Below are 25,254 nucleotides of genomic sequence, written 5' to 3'. Positions count from 1 at the left end.
CCGTACTCTCTGTCGCTGCAGAGCCAGCGTCAGGCCGATCGGGGCGAGGCCCGGTGACGTTGCAGACGGGGGAGGGTACTACCATCACACAGCTTTTCAAGTCTCCCAGACTTACGAAAGCCGAGATGGGCATCGTCGTGTCCGGCTTCTTCCCCGCTGCATCAAATCAACATCGCTTCTCGGCCTTTTGGCTAAGATCAAGTGTAGTATCTGTTCTTATCAGTTTAATATCTGATACGTCCCCCATCCGGGGACTACATATTAAATGGATTTTTAGATCACGGAGCTGGAGCCGGGGCTTGCTCCGTCCATTCCACGCATCGGCCTGGTATTGCAGTGTCTCCAGGAACGGTGTGCTTTCCCTTTTTCGGGAATGCCATTTATTGTGACGAATAGCAGAGCAAGTAATGAGGTCTGCCTTTGCAGGTCCTGTGGTTTATTGCGGACTCACTTCTGAGGCACCCCGCTGAGGTGTTGGACTCTTCCACTAACGATGCTCCCACCTGAGGTCTCGGAGACTTTCACTGACGAGGTGATGTATCGAATTCGGTGTGTTTGGTTAAAGGGAGTCAACTAAAACCAGCGTTGGGAAGCAGTTTCCAGGCCAGTAATGGAAGTCGTCCATCCTTCCTTTGTTGGGGTTTACGGAGGGCTAACCGTTGGTGAGGATGGTAGAGACGCAAATTGTACCTCTGGCTGGCTGCTTGGGTCTTCATACTTACCTGGCAGGGGAGACACCATGATCAAGAAGGCGGTTCACCCAGGGCGAGGCTTGTCCATTGCATTACGGCCATGCTGACCCCTGCGAATTCCCCAAATGTGGGAATCTCGACTGCATAATTTATGGTAGTGGGGGACTGCGTTCGCGCTCTCCCCTGAATTAACTGGTGAAACATAGCAGAGAGATCTATCTCAGTTACTTATCAGTTTCAGAATGATGAGTCCTGCCACATGCTGGGTATGTGTTTTGAGCTCATGAAACAAAATCACTTACGCTCTTGAAATATCGGTCCCTGGTGTGTGGTTTAGTTCGAATTTTGCACAGACCTCACTTTGCAAGTCGATTGGATTGACTGCAGCCTAGCTGTAGCTGTCTCCATGTTTGTTTTTCGTTGTGCTTTTTCAAATCATATTAGTTTTTTCCGCTTACAGCGCCACCTAGTGGCCTGTTGCAGCGCCCTTTTACACCTGACCGCTGACTGAGCCCCTGCACAGGTGTGCCGATTTGGGTGAAGGGATCTCACTCCTTCCTGGAGTTATAGCCATTTGAGCCACCTCGGCCACACCACCTTGGCACGTTTTGAGGTCCCCTCGCCAAGGTGAATGGAAATTTCCACTTTTTTTGGATGATTATTGACAGTCAGACTCCAGAGAAGCATTCTGTGCTGATCTGGGTGGGACTGGGCCAAATACCTGCCGCTAGTTTGCAAAAGAAGGTTTTCGACAAAATCCCAAATACCCGAAAATTTCGTCAGAGCGACAAGCCAATCTGAGACCTGCATCTCGTTCGGCTCGAGCCAAGGATTCCGATGACATAAGGCACGTGGCTTTGCGACGACCCGTTTGGGAGTTGCGAGCGATGCCGTACTCTCTGTCGCCGCAGAGCCAGCGTCAGGCCGATCGGGGCGAGGCCCGGTGACGTTGCAGACGGGGGAGGGTACTACCATCACACAGTGTTTCAGGTGTTTCCATCTTTGTTTGATGGTCCTTTTACATTTCTGTTTTCTTATTTTTCCACTTACAGCGCCACCTAGTGGCCTGTCGCAGCGCCCTTTTACACCTGACCGCTGACTGAGCCCCTGCACAGGTGTGCCGATTTGGGTGAAGGGATCTCACTCCTTCCTGGAGTTATAGCCATTTGAGCCAACTCGGCCACAACACCTTGGCACGTTTTGAGGTCCCCTCGCCAAGGTGAATGGAAATTTCCACTTTTTTTGGATGATTATTGACAGTCAGACTCCAGAGAAGCATTCTGTGCTGATCTGGGTGGGACTGGGCCAAATACCTGCCGCTAGTTTGCAAAAGAAGGTTTTCGACAAAATCCCAAATACCCGAAAATTTCGTCAGAGCGACAAGCCAATCTGAGACCTGCATCTCGTTCGGCTCGAGCCAAGGATTCCGATGACATAAGGCACGTGGCTTTGCGACGAACCGTTTGGGAGTTGCGAGCGATGCCGTACTCTCTGTCGCCGCAGAGCCAGCGTCAGGCCGATCGGGGCGAGGCCCGGTGACGTTGCAGACGGGGGAGGGTACTACCATCACACAGTGTTTCAGGTGTTTCCATCTTTGTTTGATGGTCCTTTTACATTTCTGTTTTCTTATTTTTCCGCTTACAGCGCCACCTAGTGGCCTGTCGCAGCGCCCTTTTACACCTGACCGCTGACTGAGCCCCTGCACAGGTGTGCCGATTTGGGTGAAGGGATCTCACTCCTTCCTGGAGTTATAGCCATTTGAGCCAACTCGGCCACAACACCTTGGCACGTTTTGAGGTCCCCTCGCCAAGGTGAATGGAAATTTCCACTTTTTTTGGATGATTATTGACAGTCAGACTCCAGAGAAGCATTCTGTGCTGATCTGGGTGGGACTGGGCCAAATACCTGCCGCTAGTTTGCAAAAGAAGGTTTTCGACAAAATCCCAAATACCCGAAAATTTCGTCAGAGCGACGAGCCAATCTGAGACCTGCATCTCGTTCGGCTCGAGCCAAGGATTCCGATGACATAAGGCACGTGGCTTTGTGACGAACCGTTTGGGAATTACGAGCGATGCCGTACTCTCTGTCGCTGCAGAGCCAGCGTCAGGCCGATCGGGGCGAGGCCCGGTGACGTTGCAGACGGGGGAGGGTACTACCATCACACAGCTTTTCAGGTCTCCCAGACTTACCAAAGCCGAGATGGGCATCGTCGTGTCCGGCTTCTTCCCCGCTGCATCAAATCAACATCGCTTCTCGGCCTTTTGGCTAAGATCACGTATCTTGTCGGACGGTTGAGACTGCGATCGCCTCTTGGAGGTTTCCTGACTTGAGATCTTTTTATATCTTGAGTCACACAACTTCGAGAGGTACATTGAATTCTGCTGCTTCGGGCTCCAACAAGTTTTAAGGTAAGGTCTTTTAATTATTTATTTGGTTATTTATTGTTGTATTTATTGTTGTTTTAAGGCTGTTGGTGCCTCCATCATGTCGGCTGCCCGTGTCGGCGTGCGGAGGCACCACAGCGTGCGTTTTTTATTCAGGCAGGTTGAGGGGAAGCTCCTTGGAATGTCCCGTATGGACTTTTCAAGGAAGCTGATCCAAAAGACCTTAGCTTTTAGATCTGACGACCTGAATTGTTTGATGACTCTGCCCTTGAACAAAGGATTTGATGTCAGTTTTAAAACCGCTTCCCTGCTTAATGACTTTTGGCAAAGGTTTGATTCAGTTAAAGCCCAGTTCTCCATGCTCACTGTCGAGAAACTTTCGGATAACACACTTAAAACTGTGATTGTCAGGATGTTCAATGAAACAGTGACTGGAGATGATATTTGTGTTTGGTTGGGTAGATTTTGCACTGTTCGAGGCCAGCCTGTCAAAGTGTTGGATGAAGATGGCATTTGGACATGCTCCTGGCGAATTCCCATTAAACAATGGGAAGACGCTGGGGGCTACCAGGGCCTGAAACATCTGCCTTCCATGATTGTGCTCGGAGAGAACAGAGGCTACATACATTATCAAGGAATGCCCAAACTCTGCAGGAAGTGTTGCAGGTTTGGTCATCTCGCTGAAGCATGCCAAGAGTTAATATGTGGGAAGTGTAGAGAAATTGGTCACAGTTTTGATGATTGTACCAATGGCAGACGGTGTAATCTTTGTGGAGAAACAAACCATCTCTACAGAGACTGCCCTAAAAGTTTTGCCAACAAGCTCAAAATGGCCGCCCCACATGGGCAACAAACGAATGAACAAAGGAAAGAGGAGGCGGTCCCTGAGGTTTTGGCGGGAATTTCAAATCCCCAGCCGGCCTCAGGGATTGGGCAGGAAGGAGGAAGTGGGGCGGCCACAGGGGCGGAGTCAGATATTGAACTGGAAAAAGTCACGGAAGGAGAAGTGAGCGAGGAAGAAACAAGCTCTTCCCTAGAAACGGTGTCAGATTTGGTGCAGGAATCCAGTGGGAGTGAATTTGAGTGTTCACTCCCAAATGCTCAAGTGAAAAAAAGACCTGCGGGATCTCCTCTGGTGGAAACAGAGGAGAAAAAAGCTAGGGCAGCACAGCGGCTTGATAGTTCCGATTTGGAAGATCAAGAACGTATGTGGCCCCTAGAATCCCCAAATGAGGTTTCCTTTTTGCACATCAAGCTAAGAACATCGTCGCCTAGGGAGTTACAAGAGGGTTTCTCTGTAGCACCCGATGTGTCGAGCACCTGCTCTCCGGGCCCCAGTTCATCTGGGAGAAAGGAAGAGCAGGTGAAACAAGATAAAACATGATTTTAAGCATATTTTTGTAGTCTTTTAGTCTTCTGTTTAAATGTCTCATACTGTTTTAACCATACTGCTCATGGCCCTCACTATCTCTACCATAAATGTAAGAAGTGTGAGGTCCACCTTGCGAGCACAGAGCATTTTATCCCTTTTAAAGTCTTTTAAGTCAGATTTGTTTTTACTGCAAGAGTGTGCTCTGCCCTTTTTAAGTAACCACAGGAAGTTGGAGGAGATGTGGACCATGGGGCCCTCAATATGGAGTGGCTCTAACTTCAACAAGAATGATGGTGTCGCTATTTTAATAAAAAATTCAAACATCACGGTGAAGGATAGCACTGTGGTGAGGGAAGGGCGGGCTCTTTTAGCAAACCTGACTTTTTTAGGGAGAGATTTTAAGGTTCTTAACGTGTATGGTTTTACAGAAAAAAATGACAGGTATGAGCTTTTAGAAGACCTGCAGCCCCACATGTTAGGCAGGGCTCCCCTAATAGTAGCAGGGGATTTTAACTGTGTTTTACCAAAACAGATAGGAAGAGAGTAGGAGAAGATTTTAAGGTCGATAAGACATCGGTTTTATTACAAAATTTAGTCAAGGATTTTAAGTTAGTTGACTGTTTTAAACAACTGCATCAAAGAGAGGAGGGCTTCACCTGGTTCAGTGGTGATGGCGCCAGAGCCTCTCGAATTGACTATGTTTTTACAAGGGACTGCCCGCCAACCGATGCAACATTGACCCCTCTCTTTTTTTCTGATCACATGATGCTGTCTTGCACCCTTTCACTTTCCCCGGGTGTGACGGTAGGAGGAGGGATGTGGAAGCTGAACTGTTCCCTATTGGTGGATGAAGAAGTGGTTAGAGAATATAGGGAGCAGTTCAGCCAATGGCAGACCCTCCAAGACTTTTATGAGACACGTGCACAGTGGTGGGAAATGGTAAAGGACCGGACAAGACAGTTTTTTAGGAAGGTAGGGAAAGATAAAAAGAATAGGGAAAAGAGATGCATGATGGGGTTGCAAAAAAGATTACAAAGATATTTTAATCTTTTAAATAATGGTTTTGATTTTAGCCAAGAAATAACAGATGTAAAAAAAGAAATGTCAGTTTTATCTCGTATCCAAAGTAAAGGTGTTATTTTAAGAAGCAAAGAAAGAGAAATAGAGGAAGGTGAAAAGTGTACAAGTTACTTTTTTAAAAAGATAATAACAAGGGGAGGGGCAATAACCAGTGTTAAGGTAGGAGGGAGGGATGCAAACACAACAGAAGAGATTTTAAAAAATGTAGAGGGATTTTATGAGGATTTGTATTGTAAAAAAGATGTACACGACGATACGGCAAGGGAAGTTTTAAATTTTTTAGTCAAGAATGTTAATGGCCAAAATAAGTTTTTATCCCAAGATTTTAATATTTTAGAATTACATAAAGCTCTTAAAGGTTTTAAAAAGGGGAAGTCCCCAGGAGCAGATGGACTTCCCCTAGAGTTTTATCTTACTTTTTGGGATATTTTAGCACATGAATTATTGGCTGTTTTTAACAACTTTGAGACTCTTGACAGACTACCCGACAGTTTTAGGATAGGGATAGTGTCTTTACTGTACAAAAAAGGGGACAGGACTGACTTAAAAAATTGGAGACCAATCACGCTTTTAAATTTCGATGGTAAACTTTTTAGTAAGATTTTAGCGACACGCATGTCGACTGTTTTAGAGGACGTGATCCACCCGGATCAAGCTTCTGCTGTGCCCGGAAGAAAGATAACAGACAACCTAGTGCTGATTAGAGACGCCATCTGTTACGCGAGAGACAGAAATATTCGAAATATCAAAGGACTGGACGTTCCTGGGACGGGTGGACTGACGGCGACCTGTGCTTTATACATGGACGACGTAACTCTTTTAGCCACGGACCTTTTATCCATACGAAGAGCACTGGACTTGACTGACTGGTACGGTCGGGCCTCGGGCGCCAAACTCAATAGAAACAAGTCCGAGGCCCAGCTCTTCGGGCCGTGGGGAGACGCGGACACAGGAGGACTTGATTTGGTTTTTAAAGACAATGATTTTAAGATTTTAGGCGTTAAATTTGATAAAGACGGAGGTGGACGAGACAACTGGACTGACTTGCTAGGGAAAGCTAGGAAAAGACTGGGGTTTTGGGGACTAAGACAGTTGACAATTGAAGGTAAAATTTTAATTTTTAAATCTGTGATTTTACCTCTGATTTTACTTGTCTGTTCTGTTTTTAGCCCCCCTCGGCGGTTCCTGGTGAGACTGGAGAGGGCGGTGTTTTATTTCCTGTGGGGGTCCAAGTGGGAGCGCCTGAAGAGGGAGACCATCAAGAAAAGGCCAGAGAACGGTGGAAAAGGCCTCCCAGACCCCCACCTGTTTTTAGGCAGCCGCTTCACCGCCCTGCACATTAGTTATGCCATGACCCCATCCAAAGAAAACAAGACGGCTGCAATGGTGCGATTTTGGATGGGGTCTTACCTAAGAACATTGAAAATTTTACCAGTAGACTTGAAAACCCCAGTGTCTTTTAACTTGCCTAAAGAGTACAGTTTTATAAAAAATTTTTTAAAGAAATATCTTTTAGAGAGTGAAGATGTCACCATTTTAACTAAACACAAGTCTCTCATTTCTGTTGTGCAGGACCGGGAACCGGTGAGTCCAGTTCCAGGCCTCACACTAGGTGAGGCCAAACAAGTTTGGAGGAACGCTGCTCACCCCGCTCTCCAGAACAGGCACAAGGATTTATCATGGATGGTGGCTCATGAGATCCTCCCGGTCAGGGCGGTTATGCACTCCAGAGGCATGGCCAAAAACCCCATCTGCCCTCGGTCCGGCTGCAATTCCCCGGAGACCGTCCACCACCTACTCTGGGAGTGCGGTGCTGCGCGGGACCTGTGGGCCAAGACCGGCCCCTTGTATTTCCCGTGCCTACCAGCAGGTGGGGCCCAGTTCGGGTACCAGCTCGCCATCCTTGGGGTGGGCCGGGGCTTGAAGGACATGACAGCACAGGAATTCACCTCGCTCTGGCTCACCCTCAACGTCATCAAGGATGCCATCTGGGCCACCAGAAACCTGCTGGTGGGGAAACGCATTACGGTAACCCTCCATGCATGCGAGCTAAAGGTAACATCAATGCTGCAGGGGTACCGGACGACGATATTCGGACGGGGGGGCCGGGGCCGCACAGAGAGGGTCCCGGCAGGCACCGACCCTGGCTGCCCGTAGATGCACCCTCACCATTCTGGCTACGGGAACAGCGGGCCAGCGGGCCGGAGGAGAGGGGATCTCCGCTGAGCCTGTAAAGCAGCATCTCATGTCCCTGTTCTGGAGAGTGGGGTGAAGACCGACTTGATAAGGACTCACCCCCGGTCTTGCACAACAGATGTTTTTTTTTTTTTTATTTGGTTTTTATCCTATAAATTGGTTTTTATTGTGTTTTATTAATGAAATTGGTTTTATTAACATGCATATGAGGCTTGTTTGCTTTTTTAAATTTGTATTTTACTTTTGAAACCGATCGCACCTTTTAAACACACCTCAAATATGGACTTTTAAAAACAAGCAAAACACTGTGGTTTAATCAATTTTTTTTAACAATGATTGTTTCTTTCATTTTACCATGTGTATTTATTATATATTATATGGCTTGTTTTAATGTGTGCTTGAAAAAAAAAATGTGTGTGAAAGTAAAAATGCAAATGGAAAAAATGTAAATGGTGACAATAAAACTTTTTCGAAAGAAAAATCTGTTCTTATCAGTTTAATATCTGATACGTCCCCCATCCGGGGACTACATATTAAATGGATTTTTAGATCACGGAGCTGGAGCCGGGGCTTGCTCCGTCCATTCCACGCATCGGCCTGGTATTGCAGTGTCTCCAGGAACGGTGTGCTTTCCCTTTTTCGGGAATGCCATTTATTGTGACGAATAGCAGAGCAAGTAATGAGGTCTGCCTTTGCAGGTCCTGTGGTTTATTGCGGACTCACTTCTGAGGCACCCCGCTGAGGTGTTGGACTCTTCCACTAACGATGCTCCCACCTGAGGTCTCGGAGACTTTCACTGACGAGGTGATGTATCGAATTCGGTGTGTTTGGTTAAAGGGAGTCAACTAAAACCAGCGTTGGGAAGCAGTTTCCAGGCCAGTAATGGAAGTCGCCCATCCTTCCTTTGTTGGGGTTTACGGAGGGCTAACCGTTGGTGAGGATGGTAGAGACGCAAATTGTACCTCTGGCTGGCTGCTTGGGTCTTCATACTTACCTGGCAGGGGAGACACCATGATCAAGAAGGCGGTTCACCCAGGGCGAGGCTTGTCCATTGCACTACGGCCATGCTGACCCCTGCGAATTCCCCAAATGTGGGAATCTCGACTGCATAATTTATGGTAGTGGGGGACTGCGTTCGCGCTCTCCCCTGAATTAACTGGTGAAACATAGCAGAGAGATCTATCTCAGTTACTTATCAGTTTCAGAATGATGAGTCCTGCCACATGCTGGGTATGTGTTTTGAGCTCATGAAACAAAATCACTTACGCTCTTGAAATATCGGTCCCTGGTGTGTGGTTTAGTTCGAATTTTGCACAGACCTCACTTTGCAAGTCGATTGGATTGACTGCAGCCTAGCTGTAGCTGTCTCCATGTTTGTTTTTCGTTGTGCTTTTTCAAATCATATTAGTTTTTTCCGCTTACAGCGCCACCTAGTGGCCTGTTGCAGCGCCCTTTTACACCTGACCGCTGACTGAGCCCCTGCACAGGTGTGCCGATTTGGGTGAAGGGATCTCACTCCTTCCTGGAGTTATAGCCATTTGAGCCACCTCGGCCACACCACCTTGGCACGTTTTGAGGTCCCCTCGCCAAGGTGAATGGAAATTTCCACTTTTTTTGGATGATTATTGACAGTCAGACTCCAGAGAAGCATGCTGTGCTGATCTGGGTGGGACTGGGCCAAATACCTGCCGCTAGTTTGCAAAAGAAGGTTTTCGACAAAATCCCAAATACCCGAAAATTTCGTCAGAGCGACGAGCCAATCTGAGACCTGCCTGGCTGCTTGGGTCTTCATACTTACCTGGCAGGGGAGACACCATGATCAAGAAGGCGGTTCACCCAGGGCGAGGCTTGTCCATTGCACTACGGCCATGCTGACCCCTGCGAATTCCCCAAATGTGGGAATCTCGACTGCATAATTTATGGTAGTGGGGGACTGCGTTCGCGCTCTCCCCTGAATTAACTGGTGAAACAAAGCAGAAAGATCTATCTCAGTTACTTTTCAGTTTCAGAATGATGAGTCCTGCCACATGCTGGGTATGTGTTTTGAGCTCATGAAACAAAATCACTTACGCTCTTGAAATATCGGTCCCTGGTGTGTGGTTTAGTTCGAATTTTGCACAGACCTCACTTTGCAAGTCGATTGGATTGACTGCAGCCTAGCTGTAGCTGTCTCCATGTTTGTTTTTCGTTGTGCTTTTTCAAATCATATTAGTTTTTTTCCGCTTACAGCGCCACCTAGTGGCCTGTTGCAGCGCCCTTTTACACCTGACCGCTGACTGAGCCCCTGCACAGGTGTGCCGATTTGGGTGAAGGGATCTCACTCCTTCCTGGAGTTATAGCCATTTGAGCCACCTCGGCCACACCACCTTGGCACGTTTTGAGGTCCCCTCGCCAAGGTGAATGGAAATTTCCACTTTTTTTGGATGATTATTGACAGTCAGACTCCAGAGAAGCATGCTGTGCTGATCTGGGTGGGACTGGGCCAAATACCTGCCGCTAGTTTGCAAAAGAAGGTTTTCGACAAAATCCCAAATACCCGAAAATTTCGTCAGAGCGACGAGCCAATCTGAGACCTGCATCTCGTTCGGCTCGAGCCAAGGATTCCGATGACATAAGGCACGTGGCTTTGCGACGAACCGTTTGGGAGTTACGAGCGATGCCGTACTCTCTGTCGCCGCAGAGCCAGCGTCAGGCCGATCGGGGCGAGGCCCGGTGACGTTGCAGACGGGGGAGGGTACTACCATCACACAGCGTTTCAGGTGTTTCCATCTTTGTTTGATGGTCCTTTTACATTTCATTTTTCTTATTTTTCCGCTTACAGCGCCACCTAGTGGCCTGTCGCAGCACCCTTTTACACCTGACCGCTGACTGAGCCCCTGCACAGGTGTGCCGATTTGGGTGAAGGGATCTCACTCCTTCCTGGAGTTATAGCCATTTGAGCCACCTCGGCCACACCACCTTGGCACGTTTTGAGGTCCCCTCGCCAAGGTGAATGGAAATTTCCACTTTTTTTGGATGATTATTGACAGTCAGACTCCAGAGAAGCATTCTGTGCTGATCTGGGTGGGACTGGGCCAAATACCTGCCGCTAGTTTGCAAAAGAAGGTTTTCGACAAAATCCCAAATACCCGAAAATTTCGTCAGAGCGACAAGCCAATCTGAGACCTGCATCTCGTTCGGCTCGAGCCAAGGATTCCGATGACATAAGGCACGTGGCTTTGCGACGAACCGTTTGGGAGTTGCGAGCGATGCCGTACTCTCTGTCGCCGCAGAGCCAGCGTCAGGCCGATCGGGGCGAGGCCCGGTGACGTTGCAGACGGGGGAGGGTACTACCATCACACAGTGTTTCAGGTGTTTCCATCTTTGTTTGATGGTCCTTTTACATTTCTGTTTTCTTATTTTTCCGCTTACAGCGCCACCTAGTGGCCTGTCGCAGCGCCCTTTTACACCTGACCGCTGACTGAGCCCCTGCACAGGTGTGCCGATTTGGGTGAAGGGATCTCACTCCTTCCTGGAGTTATAGCCATTTGAGCCAACTCGGCCACAACACCTTGGCACGTTTTGAGGTCCCCTCGCCAAGGTGAATGGAAATTTCCACTTTTTTTGGATGATTATTGACAGTCAGACTCCAGAGAAGCATTCTGTGCTGATCTGGGTGGGACTGGGCCAAATACCTGCCGCTAGTTTGCAAAAGAAGGTTTTCGACAAAATCCCAAATACCCGAAAATTTCGTCAGAGCGACAAGCCAATCTGAGACCTGCATCTCGTTCGGCTCGAGCCAAGGATTCCGATGACATAAGGCACGTGGCTTTGCGACGAACCGTTTGGGAGTTGCGAGCGATGCCGTACTCTCTGTCGCCGCAGAGCCAGCGTCAGGCCGATCGGGGCGAGGCCCGGTGACGTTGCAGACGGGGGAGGGTACTACCATCACACAGTGTTTCAGGTGTTTCCATCTTTGTTTGATGGTCCTTTTACATTTCTGTTTTCTTATTTTTCCGCTTACAGCGCCACCTAGTGGCCTGTCGCAGCGCCCTTTTACACCTGACCGCTGACTGAGCCCTTGCACAGGTGTGCCGATTTGGGTGAAGGGATCTCACTCCTTCCTGGAGTTATAGCCATTTGAGCCAACTCGGCCACAACACCTTGGCACGTTTTGAGGTCCCCTCGCCAAGGTGAATGGAAATTTCCACTTTTTTTGGATGATTATTGACAGTCAGACTCCAGAGAAGCATTCTGTGCTGATCTGGGTGGGACTGGGCCAAATACCTGCCGCTAGTTTGCAAAAGAAGGTTTTCGACAAAATCCCAAATACCCGAAAATTTCGTCAGAGCGACGAGCCAATCTGAGACCTGCATCTCGTTCGGCTCGAGCCAAGGATTCCGATGACATAAGGCACGTGGCTTTGTGACGAACCGTTTGGGAATTACGAGCGATGCCGTACTCTCTGTCGCTGCAGAGCCAGCGTCAGGCCGATCGGGGCGAGGCCCGGTGACGTTGCAGACGGGGGAGGGTACTACCATCACACAGCTTTTCAGGTCTCCCAGACTTACCAAAGCCGAGATGGGCATCGTCGTGTCCGGCTTCTTCCCCGCTGCATCAAATCAACATCGCTTCTCGGCCTTTTGGCTAAGATCACGTATCTTGTCGGACGGTTGAGACTGCGATCGCCTCTTGGAGGTTTCCTGACTTGAGATCTTTTTATATCTTGAGTCACACAACTTCGAGAGGTACATTGAATTCTGCTGCTTCGGGCTCCAACAAGTTTTAAGGTAAGGTCTTTTAATTATTTATTTGGTTATTTATTGTTGTATTTATTGTTGTTTTAAGGCTGTTGGTGCCTCCATCATGTCGGCTGCCCGTGTCGGCGTGCGGAGGCACCACAGCGTGCGTTTTTTATTCAGGCAGGTTGAGGGGAAGCTCCTTGGAATGTCCCGTATGGACTTTTCAAGGAAGCTGATCCAAAAGACCTTAGCTTTTAGATCTGACGACCTGAATTGTTTGATGACTCTGCCCTTGAACAAAGGATTTGATGTCAGTTTTAAAACCGCTTCCCTGCTTAATGACTTTTGGCAAAGGTTTGATTCAGTTAAAGCCCAGTTCTCCATGTTCACTGTCGAGAAACTTTCGGATAACACACTTAAAACTGTGATTGTCAGGATGTTCAATGAAACAGTGACTGGAGATGATATTTGTGTTTGGTTGGGTAGATTTTGCACTGTTCGAGGCCAGCCTGTCAAAGTGTTGGATGAAGATGGCATTTGGACATGCTCCTGGCGAATTCCCATTAAACAATGGGAAGACGCTGGGGGCTACCAGGGCCTGAAACATCTGCCTTCCATGATTGTGCTCGGAGAGAACAGAGGCTACATACATTATCAAGGAATGCCCAAACTCTGCAGGAAGTGTTGCAGGTTTGGTCATCTCGCTGAAGCATGCCAAGAGTTAATATGTGGGAAGTGTAGAGAAATTGGTCACAGTTTTGATGATTGTACCAATGGCAGACGGTGTAATCTTTGTGGAGAAACAAACCATCTCTACAGAGACTGCCCTAAAAGTTTTGCCAACAAGCTCAAAATGGCCGCCCCACATGGGCAACAAACGAATGAACAAAGGAAAGAGGAGGCGGTCCCTGAGGTTTTGGCGGGAATTTCAAATCCCCAGCCGGCCTCAGGGATTGGGCAGGAAGGAGGAAGTGGGGCGGCCACAGGGGCGGAGTCAGATATTGAACTGGAAAAAGTCACGGAAGGAGAAGTGAGCGAGGAAGAAACAAGCTCTTCCCTAGAAACGGTGTCAGATTTGGTGCAGGAATCCAGTGGGAGTGAATTTGAGTGTTCACTCCCAAATGCTCAAGTGCAAAAAAGACCTGCGGGATCTCCTCTGGTGGAAACAGAGGAGAAAAAAGCTAGGGCAGCACAGCGGCTTGATAGTTCCGATTTGGAAGATCAAGAACGTATGTGGCCCCTAGAATCCCCAAATGAGGTTTCCTTTTTGCACATCAAGCTAAGAACATCGTCGCCTAGGGAGTTACAAGAGGGTTTCTCTGTAGCACCCGATGTGTCGAGCACCTGCTCTCCGGGCCCCAGTTCATCTGGGAGAAAGGAAGAGCAGGTGAAACAAGATAAAACATGATTTTAAGCATATTTTTGTAGTCTTTTAGTCTTCTGTTTAAATGTCTCATACTGTTTTAACCATACTGCTCATGGCCCTCACTATCTCTACCATAAATGTAAGAAGTGTGAGGTCCACCTTGCGAGCACAGAGCATTTTATCCCTTTTAAAGTCTTTTAAGTCAGATTTGTTTTTACTGCAAGAGTGTGCTCTGCCCTTTTTAAGTAACCACAGGAAGTTGGAGGAGATGTGGACCATGGGGCCCTCAATATGGAGTGGCTCTAACTTCAACAAGAATGATGGTGTCGCTATTTTAATAAAAAATTCAAACATCACGGTGAAGGATAGCACTGTGGTGAGGGAAGGGCGGGCTCTTTTAGCAAACCTGACTTTTTTAGGGAGAGATTTTAAGGTTCTTAACGTGTATGGTTTTACAGAAAAAAATGACAGGTATGAGCTTTTAGAAGACCTGCAGCCCCACATGTTAGGCAGGGCTCCCCTAATAGTAGCAGGGGATTTTAACTGTGTTTTACCAAAACAGATAGGAAGAGAGTAGGAGAAGATTTTAAGGTCGATAAGACATCGGTTTTATTACAAAATTTAGTCAAGGATTTTAAGTTAGTTGACTGTTTTAAACAACTGCATCAAAGAGAGGAGGGCTTCACCTGGTTCAGTGGTGATGGCGCCAGAGCCTCTCGAATTGACTATGTTTTTACAAGGGACTGCCCGCCAACCGATGCAACATTGACCCCTCTCTTTTTTTCTGATCACATGATGCTGTCTTGCACCCTTTCACTTTCCCCGGGTGTGACGGTAGGAGGAGGGATGTGGAAGCTGAACTGTTCCCTATTGGTGGATGAAGAAGTGGTTAGAGAATATAGGGAGCAGTTCAGCCAATGGCAGACCCTCCAAGACTTTTATGAGACACGTGCACAGTGGTGGGAAATGGTAAAGGACCGGACAAGACAGTTTTTTAGGAAGGTAGGGAAAGATAAAAAGAATAGGGAAAAGAGATGCATGATGGGGTTGCAAAAAAGATTACAAAGATATTTTAATCTTTTAAATAATGGTTTTGATTTTAGCCAAGAAATAACAGATGTAAAAAAAGAAATGTCAGTTTTATCTCGTATCCAAAGTAAAGGTGTTATTTTAAGAAGCAAAGAAAGAGAAATAGAGGAAGGTGAAAAGTGTACAAGTTACTTTTTTAAAAAGATAATAACAAGGGGAGGGGCAATAACCAGTGTTAAGGTAGGAGGGAGGGATGCAAACACAACAGAAGAGATTTTAAAAAATGTAGAGGGATTTTATGAGGATTTGTATTGTAAAAAAGATGTACACGACGATACGGCAAGGGAAGTTTTAAATTTTTTAGTCAAGAATGTTAATGGCCAAAATAAGTTTTTATCCCAAGATTTTAATATTTTAGAATTACATAAAGCTCTTAAAGGTTTTAAAAAGGGGAAGTCCCCAGGAGCAGATGGACTTCCCCTAGAGTTTTATCTTACTTTTTGGGATATTTTAGCACATGAATTATTGGCTGTTTTTAACAACTTTGAGACTCTTGACAGACTACCCGACAGTTTTAGGATAGGGATAGTGTCTTTACTGTACAAAAAAGGGGACAGGACTGACTTAAAAAATTGGAGACCAATCACGCTTTTAAATTTCGATGGTAAACTTTTTAGTAAGATTTTAGCGACACGCATGTCGACTGTTTTAGAGGACGTGATCCACCCGGATCAAGCTTCTGCTGTGCCCGGAAGAAAGATAACAGACAACCTAGTGCTGATTAGAGACGCCATCTGTTACGCGAGAGACAGAAATATTCGGCTAGTAGTCCTAAATTTAGATTTTGAAAAAGCATTTGATCGAGTCTCGCACCAGTACCTCTTCCAGGTACTGGATAAAATGGGGTTTCCAGAGAGGTTTATAGCCTGGGTGGGACTGCTGTACAAGGGAATAGTCAGCAAAATTCTAATAAATGGGCATCTTTCCAAAGCTGTGAACATACACAGTGGTGTCCGTCAGGGATGTCCTTTATCTCCTCTTCTGTATGTGGCTTGCATTGAGCCACTGGCACAGATCTTGAGAAGGGACAAATGGATCAAAGGACTGGACGTTCCTGGGACGGGTGGACTGACGGCGACCTGTGCTTTATACATGGACGACGTAACTCTTTTAGCCACGGACCTTTTATCCATACGAAGAGCACTGGACTTGACTGACTGGTACGGTCGGGCCTCGGGCGCCAAACTCAATAGAAACAAGTCCGAGGCCCAGCTCTTCGGGCCGTGGGGAGACGCGGACACAGGAGGACTTGATTTGGTTTTTAAAGACAATGATTTTAAGATTTTAGGCGTTAAATTTGATAAAGACGGAGGTGGACGAGACAACTGGACTGACTTGCTAGGGAAAGCTAGGAAAAGACTGGGGTTTTGGGGACTAAGACAGTTGACAATTGAAGGTAAAATTTTAATTTTTAAATCTGTGATTTTACCTCTGATTTTACTTGTCTGTTCTGTTTTTAGCCCCCCTCGGCGGTTCCTGGTGAGACTGGAGAGGGCGGTGTTTTATTTCCTGTGGGGGTCCAAGTGGGAGCGCCTGAAGAGGGAGACCATCAAGAAAAGGCCAGAGAACGGTGGAAAAGGCCTCCCAGACCCCCACCTGTTTTTAGGCAGCCGCTTCACCGCCCTGCACATTAGTTATGCCATGACCCCATCCAAAGAAAACAAGACGGCTGCAATGGTGCGATTTTGGATGGGGTCTTACCTAAGAACATTGAAAATTTTACCAGTAGACTTGAAAACCCCAGTGTCTTTTAACTTGCCTAAAGAGTACAGTTTTATAAAAATTTTTTTAAAGAAATATCTTTTAGAGAGTGAAGATGTCACCATTTTAACTAAACACAAGTCTCTCATTTCTGTTGTGCAGGACCGGGAACGGGTGAGTCCAGTTCCAGGCCTCACACTAGGTGAGGCCAAACAAGTTTGGAGGAACGCTGCTCACCCCGCTCTCCAGAACAGGCACAAGGATTTATCATGGATGGTGGCTCATGAGATCCTCCCGGTCAGGGCGGTTATGCACTCCAGAGGCATGGCCAAAAACCCCATCTGCCCTCGGTCCGGCTGCAATTCCCCGGAGACCGTCCACCACCTACTCTGGGAGTGCGGTGCTGCGCGGGACCTGTGGGCCAAGACCGGCCCCTTGTATTTCCCGTGCCTACCAGCAGGTGGGGCCCAGTTCGGGTACCAGCTCGCCATCCTTGGGGTGGGCCGGGGCTTGAAGGACATGACAGCACAGGAATTCACCTCGCTCTGGCTCACCCTCAACGTCATCAAGGATGCCATCTGGGCCACCAGAAACCTGCTGGTGGGGAAACGCGTTACGGTAACCCTCCATGCATGCGAGCTAAAGGTAACATCAATGCTGCAGGGGTACCGGACGACGATATTCGGACGGGGGGGCCGGGGCCGCACAGAGAGGGTCCCGGCAGGCACCGACCCTGGCTGCCCGTAGATGCACCCTCACCATTCTGGCTACGGGAACAGCGGGCCAGCGGGCCGGAGGAGAGGGGATCTCCGCTGAGCCTGTAAAGCAGCATCTCATGTCCCTGTTCTGGAGAGTGGGGTGAAGACCGACTTGATAAGGACTCACCCCCGGTCTTGCACAACAGATGTTTTTTTTTTATGTGGTTTTTATCCTATAAATTGGTTTTTATTGTGTTTTATTAATGAAATTGGTTTTATTAACATGCATATGAGGCTTGTTTGCTTTTTTAAATTTGTATTTTACTTTTGAAACCGATCGCACCTTTTAAACACACCTCAAATATGGACTTTTAAAAACAAGCAAAACACTGTGGTTTAATCAATTTTTTTTAACAATGATTGTTTCTTTCATTTTACCATGTGTATTTATTATATATTATATGGCTTGTTTTAATGTGTGCTTGAAAAAAAAAAAATGTGTGTGAAAGTAAAAATGCAAATGGAAAAAATGTAAATGGTGACAATAAAACTTTTTCGAAAGAAAAAATCTGTTCTTATCAGTTTAATATCTGATACGTCCCCCATCCGGGGACTACATATTAAATGGATTTTAAGATCACGGAGCTGGAGCCGGGGCTTGCTCCGTCCATTCCAAGCATCGGCCTGGTATTGCAGTGTCTCCAGGAACGGTGTGCTTTCCCTTTTTCGGGAATGCCATTTATTGTGACGAATAGCAGAGCAAGTAATGAGGTCTGCCTTTGCAGGTCCTGTGGTTTATTGCGGACTCACTTCTGAGGCACCCCCCTGAGGTGTTGGACTCTTCCACTAACGATGCTCCCACCTGAGGTCTCGGAGACTTTCACTGACGAGGTGATGTATCGAATTCGGTGTGTTTGGTTAAAGGGAGTCAACTAAAACCAGCGTTGGGAAGCAGTTTCCAGGCCAGTAATGGAAGTCGCCCATCCTTCCTTTGTTGGGGTTTACGGAGGGCTAACCGTTGGTGAGGATGGTAGAGACGCAAATTGTACCTCTGGCTGGCTGCTTGGGTCTTCATACTTACCTGGCAGGGGAGACACCATGATCAAGAAGGCGGTTCACCCAGGGCGAGGCTTGTCCATTGCACTACGGCCATGCTGATCCCTGCGAATTCCCCAAATGTGGGAATCTCGACTGCATTATTTATGGTAGTGGGGGACTGCGTTCGCGCTCTCCCCTGAATTAACTGGTGAAACAAAGCAGAAAGATCTATCTCAGTTACTTTTCAGTTTCAGAATGATGAGTCCTGCCACATGCTGGGTATGTGTTTTGAGCTCATGAAACAAAATCACTTACGCTCTTGAAATATCGGTCCCTGGTGTGTGGTTTAGTTCGAATTTTGCAAAGACCTCACTTTGCAAGTCGATTGGATTGACTGCAGCCTAGCTGTAGCTGTCTCCATGTTTGTTTTTCGTTGTGCTTTTTCAAATCATATTAGTTTTTTTCCGCTTACAGCGCCACCTAGTGGCCTGTTGCAGCGCCCTTTTACACCTGACCGCTGACTGAGCCCCTGCACAGGTGTGCCGATTTGGGTGAAGGGATCTCACTCCTTCCTGGAGTTATAGCCATTTGAGCCACCTCGGCCACACCACCTTGGCACGTTTTGAGGTCCCCTCGCCAAGGTGAATGGAAATTTCCACTTTTTTTGGATGATTATTGACAGTCAGACTCCAGAGAAGCATGCTGTGCTGATCTGGGTGGGACTGGGCCAAATACCTGCCGCTAGTTTGCAAAAGAAGGTTTTCGACAAAATCCCAAATACCCGAAAATTTCGTCAGAGCGACGAGCCAATCTGAGACCTGCATCTCGTTCGGCTCGAGCCAAGGATTCCGATGAGATAAGGCACGTGGCTTTGCGACGAACCGTTTGGGAGTTACGAGCGATGCCGTACTCTCTGTCGCCGCAGAGCCAGCGTCAGGCCGATCGGGGCGAGGCCCGGTGACGTTGCAGACGGGGGAGGGTACTACCATCACACAGCGTTTCAGGTGTTTCCATCTTTGTTTGATGGTCCTTTTACATTTCATTTTTCTTATTTTTCCGCTTACAGCGCCACCTAGTGGCCTGTCGCAGCGCCCTTTTACACCTGATGACATAAGGCACGTGGCTTTGTGACGAACCGTTTGGGAATTACGAGCGATGCCGTACTCTCTGTCGCTGCAGAGCCAGCGTCAGGCCGATCGGGGCGAGGCCCGGTGACGTTGCAGACGGGGGAGGGTACTACCATCACACAGCTTTTCAGGTGTTTCCATCTTTGTTTGATGGTCCTTTTACATTTCATTTTTCTTATTTTTCCGCTTACAGCGCCACCTAGTGGCCTGTCGCAGCGCCCTTTTACACCTGACCGCTGACTGAGCCCCTGCACAGGTGTGCCGATTTGGGTGAAGGGATCTCACTCCTTCCTGGAGTTATAGCCATTTGAGCCACCTCGGCCACACCACCTTGGCACGTTTTGAGGTCCCCTCGCCAAGGTGAATGGAAATTTCCACTTTTTTTGGATGATTATTGACAGTCAGAATCCAGAGAAGCATTCTGTGCTGATCTGGGTGAGACTGGGCCAAATACCTGCCGCTAGTTTGCAAAAGACGGTTTTCGACAAGATCCCAAATACCCGAAAATTTCGTCAGAGCGACGAGCCAATCTGAGACCTGCATCTCGTTCGGCTCAAGCCAAGGATTCCGATGACATAAGGCACGTGGCTTTGTGACGAACCGTTTGGGAATTACGAGCGATGCCGTACTCTCTGTCGCTGCAGAGCCAGCGTCAGGCCGATCGGGGCGAGGCCCGGTGACGTTGCAGACGGGGGAGGGTACTACCATCACACAGCTTTTCAGGTCTCCCAGACTTACCAAAGCCGAGATGGGCATCGTCGTGTCCGGCTTCTTCCCCGCTGCATCAAATCAACATCGCTTCTCGGCCTTTTGGCTAAGATCAAGAGTAGTATCTGTTCTTATCAGTTTAATATCTGATACGTCCCCCATCCGGGGACTACATATTAAATGGATTTTTAGATCACGGAGCTGGAGCCGGGGCTTGCTCCGTCCATTCCAAGCATCGGCCTGGTATTGCAGTGTCTCCAGGAACGGTGTGCTTTCCCTTTTTCGGGAATGCCATTTATTGTGACGAATAGCAGAGCAAGTAATAAGGTCTGCCTTTGCAGGTCCTGTGGTTTATTGCGGACTCACTTCTGAGGCACCCCCCTGAGGTGTTGGACTCTTCCACTAACGATGCTCCCACCTGAGGTCTCGGAGACTTTCACTGACGAGGTGATGTATCGAATTCGGTGTGTTTGGTTAAAGGGAGTCAACTAAAACCAGCGTTGGGAAGCAGTTTCCAGGCCAGTAATGGAAGTCGCCCATCCTTCCTTTGTTGGGGTTTACGGAGGGCTAACCGTTGGTGAGGATGGTAGAGACGCAAATTGTACCTCTGGCTGGCTGCTTGGGTCTTCATACTTACCTGGCAGGGGAGACACCATGATCAAGAAGGCGGTTCACCCAGGGCGAGGCTTGTCCATTGCACTACGGCCATGCTGACCCCTGCGAATTCCCCAAATGTGGGAATCTCGACTGCATAATTCATGGTAGTGGGGGACTGCGTTCGCGCTCTCCCCTGAATTAACTGGTGAAACAAAGCAGAAAGATCTATCTCAGTTACTTTTCAGTTTCAGAATGATGAGTCCTGCCACATGCTGGGTATGTGTTTTGAGCTCATGAAACAAAATCACTTACGCTCTTGAAATATCGGTCCCTTGTGTGTGGTTTAGTTCGAATTTTGCACAGACCTCACTTTGCAAGTCGATTGGATTGACTGCAGCCTAGCTGTAGCTGTCTCCATGTTTGTTTTTCGTTGTGCTTTTTCAAATCATATTAGTTTTTTTCCGCTTACAGCGCCACCTAGTGGCCTGTTGCAGCGCCCTTTTACACCTGACCGCTGACTGAGCCCCTGCACAGGTGTGCCGATTTGGGTGAAGGGATCTCACTCCTTCCTGGAGTTATAGCCATTTGAGCCACCTCGGCCACACCACCTTGGCACGTTTTGAGGTCCCCTCGCCAAGGTGAATGGACATTTCCACTTTTTTTGGATGATTATTGACAGTCAGACTCCAGAGAAGCATTCTGTGCTGATCTGGGTGGGACTGGGCCAAATACCTGCCGCTAGTTTGCAAAAGAAGGTTTTCGACAAAATCCCAAATACCCGAAAATTTTGTCAGAGCGACGAGCCAATCTGAGACCTGCATCTCGTTCGGCTCGAGCCAAGGATTCCGATGAGATAAGGCACGTGGCTTTGCGACGAACCGTTTGGGAGTTACGAGCGATGCCGTACTCTCTGTCGCCGCAGAGCCAGCGTCAGGCCGATCGGGGCGAGGCCCGGTGACGTTGCAGACGGGGGAGGGTACTACCATCACACAGCGTTTCAGGTGTTTCCATCTTTGTTTGATGGTCCTTTTACATTTCATTTTTCTTATTTTTCCGCTTACAGCGCCACCTAGTGGCCTGTCGCAGCGCCCTTTTACACCTGATGACATAAGGCACGTGGCTTTGTGACGAACCGTTTGGGAATTACGAGCGATGCCGTACTCTCTGTCGCTGCAGAGCCAGCGTCAGGCCGATCGGGGCGAGGCCCGGTGACGTTGCAGACGGGGGAGGGTACTACCATCACACAGCTTTTCAGGTGTTTCCATCTTTGTTTGATGGTCCTTTTACATTTCATTTTTCTTATTTTTCCGCTTACAGCACCACCTAGTGGCCTGTCGCAGCGCCCTTTTACACCTGACCGCTGACTGAGCCCCTGCACAGGTGTGCCGATTTGGGTGAAGGGATCTCACTCCTTCCTGGAGTTATAGCCATTTGAGCCACCTCGGCCACACCACCTTGGCACGTTTTGAGGTCCCCTCGCCAAGGTGAATGGAAATTTCCACTTTTTTTGGATGATTATTGACAGTCAGACTCCAGAGAAGCATGCTGTGCTGATCTGGGTGGGACTGGGCCAAATACCTGCCGCTAGTTTGCAAAAGAAGGTTTTCGACAAAATCCCAAATACCCGAAAATTTCGTCAGAGCGACGAGCCAATCTGAGACCTGCATCTCGTTCGGCTCGAGCCAAGGATTCCGATGAGATAAGGCACGTGGCTTTGCGACGAACCGTTTGGGAGTTACGAGCGATGCCGTACTCTCTGTCGCCGCAGAGCCAGCGTCAGGCCGATCGGGGCGAGGCCCGGTGACGTTGCAGACGGGGGAGGGTACTACCATCACACAGCGTTTCAGGTGTTTCCATCTTTGTTTGATGGTCCTTTTACATTTCATTTTTCTTATTTTTCCGCTTACAGCGCCACCTAGTGGCCTGTCGCAGCGCCCTTTTACACCTGATGACATAAGGCACGTGGCTTTGTGATGAACCGTTTGGGAATTACGAGCGATGCCGTACTCTCTGTCGCTGCAGAGCCAGCGTCAGGCCGATCGGGGCGAGGCCCGGTGACGTTGCAGACGGGGGAGGGTACTACCATCACACAGCTTTTCAGGTGTTTCCATCTTTGTTTGATGGTCCTTTTACATTTCATTTTTCTTATTTTTCCGCTTACAGCACCACCTAGTGGCCTGTCGCAGCGCCCTTTTACACCTGACCGCTGACTGAGCCCCTGCACAGGTGTGCCGATTTGGGTGAAGGGATCTCACTCCGTCCTGGAGTTATAGCCATTTGAGCCACCTCGGCCACACCACCTTGGCACGTTTTGAGGTCCCCTCGCCAAGGTGAATGGAAATTTCCACTTTTTTTGGATGATTATTGACAGTCAGACTCCAGAGAAGCATTCTGTGCTGATCTGGGTGAGACTGGGCCAAATACCTGCCGCTAGTTTGCAAAAGACGGTTTTCGACAAAATCCCAAATACCCGAAAATTTCGTCAGAGCGACGAGCCAATCTGAGACCTGCATCTCGTTCGGCTCGAGCCAAGGATTCCGATGACATAAGGCACGTGGCTTTGTGACGAACCGTTTGGGAATTACGAGCGATGCCGTACTCTCTGTCGCTGCAGAGCCAGCGTCAGGCCGATCGGGGCGAGGCCCGGTGACGTTGCAGACGGGGGAGGGTACTACCATCACACAGCTTTTCAGGTCTCCCAGACTTACCAAAGCCGAGATGGGCATCGTCGTGTCCGGCTTCTTCCCCGCTGCATCAAATCAACATCGCTTCTCGGCCTTTTGGCTAAGATCAAGTGTAGTATCTGTTCTTATCAGTTTAATATCTGATACGTCCCCCATCCGGGGACTACATATTAAATGGATTTTTAGATCACGGAGCTGGAGCCGGGGCTTGCTCCGTCCATTCCAAGCATCGGCCTGGTATTGCAGTGTCTCCAGGAACGGTGTGCTTTCCCTTTTTCGGGAATGCCATTTATTGTGACGAATAGCAGAGCAAGTAATGAGGTCTGCCTTTGCAGGTCCTGTGGTTTATTGCGGACTCACTTCTGAGGCACCCCCCTGAGGTGTTGGACTCTTCCACTAACGATGCTCCCACCTGAGGTCTCGGAGACTTTCACTGACGAGGTGATGTATCGAATTCGGTGTGTTTGGTTAAAGGGAGTCAACTAAAACCAGCGTTGGGAAGCAGTTTCCAGGCCAGTAATGGAAGTCGCCCATCCTTCCTTTGTTGGGGTTTACGGAGGGCTAACCGTTGGTGAGGATGGTAGAGACGCAAATTGTACCTCTGGCTGGCTGCTTGGGTCTTCATACTTACCTGGCAGGGGAGACACCATGATCAAGAAGGCGGTTCACCCAGGGCGAGGCTTGTCCATTGCACTACGGCCATGCTGACCCCTGCGAATTCCCCAAATGTGGGAATCTCGACTGCATAATTTATGGTAGTGGGGGACTGCGTTCGCGCTCTCCCCTGAATTAACTGGTGAAACAAAGCAGAAAGATCTATCTCAGTTACTTTTCAGTTTCAGAATGATGAGTCCTGCCACATGCTGGGTATGTGTTTTGAGCTCATGAAACAAAATCACTTACGCTCTTGAAATATCAGTCCCTGGTGTGTGGTTTAGTTCGAATTTTGCACAGACCTCACTTTGCAAGTCGATTGGATTGACTGCAGCCTAGCTGTAGCTGTCTCCATGTTTGTTTTTCGTTGTGCTTTTTCAAATCATATTAGTTTTTTTCCGCTTACAGCGCCACCTAGTGGCCTGTTGCAGCGCCCTTTTACACCTGACCGCTGACTGAGCCCCTGCACAGGTGTGCCGATTTGGGTGAAGGGATCTCACTCCTTCCTGGAGTTATAGCCATTTGAGCCACCTCGGCCACACCACCTTGGCACGTTTTGAGGTCCCCTCGCCAAGGTGAATGGACATTTCCACTTTTTTTGGATGATTATTGACAGTCAGACTCCAGAGAAGCATTCTGTGCTGATCTGGGTGGGACTGGGCCAAATACCTGCCGCTAGTTTGCAAAAGAAGGTTTTCGACAAAATCCCAAATACCCGAAAATTTTGTCAGAGCGACGAGCCAATCTGAGACCTGCATCTCGTTCGGCTCGAGCCAAGGATTCCGATGAGATAAGGCACGTGGCTTTGCGACGAACCGTTTGGGAGTTACGAGCGATGCTGTACTCTCTGTCGCCGCAGAGCCAGCGTCAGGCCGATCGGGGCGAGGCCCGGTGACGTTGCAGACGGGGGAGGGTACTACCATCACACAGCGTTTCAGGTGTTTCCATCTTTGTTTGATGGTCCTTTTACATTTCATTTTTCTTATTTTTCCGCTTACAGCGCCACCTAGTGGCCTGTCGCAGCGCCCTTTTACACCTGACCGCTGACTGAGCCTCTGCACAGGTGTGCCGATTTGGGTGAAGGGATCTCACTCCTTCCTTGAGTTATAGCCATTTGAGCCACCTCGGCCACACCACCTTGGCACGT

General features: G+C 48.5%; 9 non-coding genes and 2 pseudogenes across 9 annotated transcripts; all 11 read left to right on the top strand.

The window, feature by feature from the left end:
• Positions 1-171: 171 nt before the first annotated feature.
• Positions 172-362, top strand: LOC132118778 (U2 spliceosomal RNA). The gene has a single exon (XR_009425999.1). It is a non-coding gene; the product is annotated as a U2 spliceosomal RNA (small nuclear RNA).
• Positions 363-714: 352 nt separating this feature from the next.
• On the top strand, positions 715-878 carry LOC132118728 (U1 spliceosomal RNA). The gene has a single exon (XR_009425956.1). It is a non-coding gene; the product is annotated as a U1 spliceosomal RNA (small nuclear RNA).
• A 7,306-nt stretch (positions 879-8,184) lies between these two features.
• LOC132118814 (U2 spliceosomal RNA) lies at positions 8,185-8,358 on the top strand (annotated as a pseudogene).
• A 352-nt stretch (positions 8,359-8,710) lies between these two features.
• On the top strand, positions 8,711-8,874 carry LOC132118898 (U1 spliceosomal RNA). The gene has a single exon (XR_009426065.1). It is a non-coding gene; the product is annotated as a U1 spliceosomal RNA (small nuclear RNA).
• Positions 8,875-9,514: 640 nt separating this feature from the next.
• On the top strand, positions 9,515-9,678 carry LOC132118897 (U1 spliceosomal RNA). The gene has a single exon (XR_009426064.1). It is a non-coding gene; the product is annotated as a U1 spliceosomal RNA (small nuclear RNA).
• An 8,167-nt stretch (positions 9,679-17,845) lies between these two features.
• On the top strand, positions 17,846-18,020 carry LOC132118853 (U2 spliceosomal RNA; annotated as a pseudogene).
• Positions 18,021-18,372: 352 nt separating this feature from the next.
• LOC132118735 (U1 spliceosomal RNA) lies at positions 18,373-18,536 on the top strand. Its single transcript, XR_009425963.1, has one exon. It is a non-coding gene; the product is annotated as a U1 spliceosomal RNA (small nuclear RNA).
• A 1,722-nt stretch (positions 18,537-20,258) lies between these two features.
• On the top strand, positions 20,259-20,449 carry LOC132118804 (U2 spliceosomal RNA). The gene has a single exon (XR_009426023.1). It is a non-coding gene; the product is annotated as a U2 spliceosomal RNA (small nuclear RNA).
• Positions 20,450-20,801: 352 nt separating this feature from the next.
• LOC132118732 (U1 spliceosomal RNA) lies at positions 20,802-20,965 on the top strand. Its single transcript, XR_009425960.1, has one exon. It is a non-coding gene; the product is annotated as a U1 spliceosomal RNA (small nuclear RNA).
• A 2,568-nt stretch (positions 20,966-23,533) lies between these two features.
• On the top strand, positions 23,534-23,724 carry LOC132118797 (U2 spliceosomal RNA). The gene has a single exon (XR_009426017.1). It is a non-coding gene; the product is annotated as a U2 spliceosomal RNA (small nuclear RNA).
• A 352-nt stretch (positions 23,725-24,076) lies between these two features.
• Positions 24,077-24,240, top strand: LOC132118896 (U1 spliceosomal RNA). The gene has a single exon (XR_009426063.1). It is a non-coding gene; the product is annotated as a U1 spliceosomal RNA (small nuclear RNA).
• The last annotated feature ends 1,014 nt before the right edge of the window (positions 24,241-25,254 follow it).

This window comes from Carassius carassius, chromosome 37, assembly GCF_963082965.1.
Source record: "Carassius carassius chromosome 37, fCarCar2.1, whole genome shotgun sequence".
In the NCBI taxonomy this organism is placed as follows: Eukaryota; Metazoa; Chordata; class Actinopteri; order Cypriniformes; family Cyprinidae; genus Carassius; species Carassius carassius.
The sequence above is the reverse complement of the archived record's forward strand: the minus strand, read 5'-3'. Positions and strand labels throughout refer to the sequence as shown.